We start from the raw sequence: 4,842 nt of genomic DNA on the forward strand, positions 1-4,842 counted from the left end.
TATGTTTCGATCTGGGATTTATTTATTGAGCGACTGCAACGTACCACGTAGTGCTGAGTGGCGTTCATTTTGTTTTAAAATTAATAAATGCCGAAAACGACGTGGGGTCCCCCCATTTTCATATCCAGCCAGATACAACACAGCAGCAACAGCCTAGTATTACCGGGGTGGGGAGGGCCACGGTTTTCGGTCTCATAATACCAGCCTGCGGCTGCCCCAGTGCCCGACCATCACTACAGATGGTCAGGTACTGGATCGTACCCGGCTCTTCCCGATACCCCTGGTGGCGGTGGGTACCGGGTAATCAGGGGGGCTTAGTTGCCCCGCCTTAGTAATGGACACTGTCAATCAGAAAACTGCCATTACTAAGGCGCTAATAAAGTATTAAAAAACACAGCTGTTTTTCGTGGCGTTTTTGCCCATGATTCCTGCATCAGCTTTGGTGGCCGCAGGCGAAAACTGCGGAAAAAAAGTTTAAAATCGGCTTCAAAATCCCTGAAGGAATTCCGAGGCAGATTTTTTTTCTGCCTGCAAAAAAACTCTGTGTGAACAGGGCCTAAGAGCGTTTTCCCCGCGTGGCCCAAAACCACATCGAATAGCATATGCATTTTTTCGATGCGGTTTTAGGCTGCGTGGCGAAAACGCTGCAAAACTGCATGAATACTCCCTAAGAAAATATTTTTTTATACAAATAAAATCTCCCCCGTGCAACCCTCGTTAACCATTTTTTTTTTTTAAACTGTAGATCATCGCAGTAGTCCAACGTATCTACCACGTAGTCCAAATGGTCGAGCAGAACCTGCAAAATATTAAAATAAAGTTAGTAATATAAAAAATAAAAATCTTCTCACCTGCAGCGTCTTCTGTCTTCTTCCCTCCATAGACTATGGGAACATTTGGCGCGCTTTATGTGCCAAAGAATTGACTAGACGCTTCTTTTTTTCCGCCACGCGTTTTGTAAAAATGCTCATGTAAAAAATCATGTTGTATGTACTAACGGCGCTCTTTCCCATTTATGTAAATGGGAAGCTTAATCGAGTGTTTGGTGTGTTTTTTGGCGTTTAAAATGCGCCATAAACTGCATCAAATACACGCCGTGTCAACCTGTCAACTGAAAAGTCATTCATCACAGAGTCTTCCCCCTTGACTTTCATCATTCTTAGCCTTTTGGCGTGTCCTGTAGCTTCTGCCAAAAACACTCCCAAAATGGAAGCTGGACACTGCTTAGCAATTTGAAGACACCTTTTCCTGGCTTGTAGCCGAAAATAGGGAGGGGGTAAGTCTCTCCCACATTTACAGCAGCTGTGAGTCAGGTTGCTTTACCTTATTCACCTTGCTGTAATTCTGGGAAGTGCTCCCTCTGGTGGCCAACATAGCAAAAAAACTTAAAGAATATAATAAAAATAAGTAACTTACTTTAAAACATTTTGAATTCACAACACATTCAATTTAAAACTTGCGAAAGAGACATAAAGAAAAAAAAAAATCACAACTTTTTTTTGTATGCCAGAAAACTGGCCAAAATGGCATAATTAATCTCTCCTATTATATCTGCCTCGTATACTGTGGAACTTTGGATACAGATAAACTGGGTTACGGTTTATAGATGTCACGTTGGGTATGTGGACCCACTGGGCCGTACCGCCTTGATGGTATGGCAGCTGGCCAACAGGACACAGGTCACAGTCTATAGTTCGTATGGGTGTACCTGTGATAGCTCAGACAGTTGCAAGACAGGCCCGGCTGGGACTCGGCAGCAGGCAGGCGCCAGGCGTGGTGTAGCAGGACAGGCGTGGAACACAGAACAGCACGACTTCAGCTCAACACGGCACTTGACCGGGATACAGGTTACAGGTAGCAGGAATGGGGAACACTGGGAACTGGAAAACACTTAGGAGACCATTAGTAGACATACTAGGATAACGACAACAAGGCTCAGGCATTGGAGGAAGGGTCACAGCCCTCCTTATAGTCCAGGTGCTCTGGAAGCAATCAGCTCAATCTCCCACCTGTGTGCGACCTGGCTCCTTGTCTGGACTGAGCTCGCGAGCGCACCCTGGTGGTCACTGTGGAACAGGACGGCCGCATGTGCAGACATGTCTGGAGAGAAGGGCATGGACCGGATGGAAGGAGTTGACATTGCTACTAATGATCTTGAATTTTAAGGGTGTTATCGCCATCTAGTGGTGAAGTGTTTAAATGCAGCAGATTATAATCTGTAGGTGGAGGCAGCTGTTACACACTGTGAATTGATTTCTGCTCTTATATTGATGACTGATGATGGAATATTTTGTTCTTTAGTATTTTTCTGCCAGCAGATTTCTACTCCTCCTCCTTTGATGTATACGCTCTTCTCTGGTTGCTAGGGGGTTGCTTGGAAACACAATCAAATGGTCTGCAAAGTGGAACACTTGACATAACAGACTCAGGGGGTTTATGGTAACACAATATTTGCAGAGGATTTCCTAGGATTACCTAGACTGATACATTGTAACAAACCTTCAGTTGTATGAGGACAGGATAAGGATTGGTTTCTGGCCTTGGGATGTGAAGAAGAATGCTCTCATTCACCGACAGCAAGCAGAGATCTTGAAAATGGTGAGGCATTTAAACAGAAAGTATATTAGATAGTCACAGAACTTTTCATTATATGATGATTTAACGCTATATACAGGACCGGCCCTTTAAGAACGTCGTCCATCACTGATCTTTGCTTGTTTTTCATCTCTTTAGACCATTAGACAGTCCGGATGTATTAATATCAGGACGTCTCATCATACATAATATTTTATAATCACCAGATACTTTCAGCGGAATTGAAACGGCTTCCCCAAGGAATATTCAGTCGGGAAGGTGATTCAGAGATGTCTTAGGCTATGTTCACACGGAGTATTTTGGGGGAGGAATATCTGCCTCAAAATTCCGTTTGGAACTTTGAGGCAGATATTCCTCTCCCTGCACGCCGATTTTCGCGGCGATTATCGCGCCGTTTTACGCCCGTGGCCATTGAGCGCCGCGGGCATAAAACAGCGAGAAATACGCTTTCTCCTGCCTCCCATTGAAGTCAATGGGAGGTCAGAGGCGGAAGCGCCCGAAGATAGGGCATGTCGCTTCTTTTTCCCGCGAGGCAGTTTTTCTGCTCGCGGGAAAAAGACGCCGACGCCTCCCATTGAAATCAATGGGAGGCGTTCTCGGGCCGTTTTTGCCGAGTTTTGCGACGCGGTTTCCGCGTCAAAAAACTCGGCAAAATACCCCGTGTGAACATGGCCTTAAGTGGTTTTTGCGACTTGTATTCCTCGCCAGTTATGTGGATGAAATGAAGCCAGGAGAGACATTTTAAGTAAAACCTTCCAGTAAAGGTAACATAAAGTGTAATGCTGTGAAATCTCCCGCTATAATTAATTGTGCAGTGTCAGTGTAAAGTATGGTGGATTGATCTTCATCTCCCTTTGCTGCACATTATCTCCCACAATCCTCTCTCTCATTACATAGATAACACATACTTTTCTTTTGTTCTTGTTCTTGCACCTTTTTACCCTCATCATGTCTGTTTTTATCATGAAGCAACTAAAGCAACTGAAGGAATTAGAACAAGTCTGTGCAGGATAGAGAGGCAGTGTACTGTATAGCAGACCGAGCTCCGTGTGACTATTTCAGCCAGGGGTGGACACACACATCTGTGGGCCCCTGTGCAGGAACAGTGTGATAGTCTTCTGCCGGCATACCTGTAACGTAATGGGAATATCCCTGGTTCTCTAGGGCAGTGAAAGGGTTAATAATATCCCTGGTGCTCTAGGACAGTGAAAGGGTTAATAATAATATCCCTGGTGCTCTAGGACAGTGAAAGGGTTAATAATAATATCCCTGGTGCTCTAGGACAGTGAAAGTGTTAATAATAATATCCCTGGTGCTCTAGGGCAGTGAAAGGGTTAATAATAACATCCCTGGTGGTCTAGAGCCTGTTCTCCTGCAATGTTGATCTAGAAGAAGGCAAAAACCCCATGAGAGAGAAACCAATTCTCAGATGAAATCCCTGAATCAACAACCCTTCTAAGTAAAATAATTTCTTTCAAGACAGGGATCCAGGCCCCTTGCACCTCTTGGGGTAGATCCATAGTGACCGCTATTACAGTATAGGTTCCATAGTGTAACTGCTCTTACAGTATAGGTTCCATAGTGTGACTGCTCTTACAGTAGAGGTTCCATAGTGTGACAGCTCTTACAGTATAGGTTCCATAGTGTGACTGCTCTTACAGTAGAGGTTCCATAGTGTGACTGCTCTTACAGTAGAGATCCATAGTGTGACTGCTCTTACAGTAGAGGTTCCATAGTGTGACTGATCTTACAGTAGAGGTTCCATAGTGTGACTGATCTTACAGTAGAGGTTCCATAGTGTGACTGTTCTTACAGTAGAGGTTCCATAGTGTAACTGCTCTTACAGTATAGGTTCCATAGTGTGACTGCTCTTACAGTAGAGGTTCCATAGTGTGACTGCTATTACAGTAGAGGTTCCATAGTATAACTGCTCTTACAGTAGAGGTTCCATAGTGTGACTGCTATTACAGTAGAGGTTCCATAGTGTAACTGCTCTTACAGTAGAGGTTCCATAGTGTGACTGCTCTTACAGTAGAGGTTCCATAGTGTGACTGCTCTTACAGTAGAGGTTCCATAGTGTGACTGATCTTACAGTAGAGGTTCCATAGTGTGACTGCTCTTACAGTAGAGGTTCCATAGTGTGACTGCTCTTATAGTAGAGGTTCCATAGTGTGTCTGCTCTTACAGTAGAGGTTCCATAGTGTGACTGATCTTACAGTAGAGAGTTCCATAGTGTGACTGCTCTTA

This window comes from Rhinoderma darwinii, chromosome 2, assembly GCF_050947455.1.
Source record: "Rhinoderma darwinii isolate aRhiDar2 chromosome 2, aRhiDar2.hap1, whole genome shotgun sequence".
NCBI lineage: Eukaryota > Metazoa > Chordata > Amphibia > Anura > Rhinodermatidae > Rhinoderma > Rhinoderma darwinii.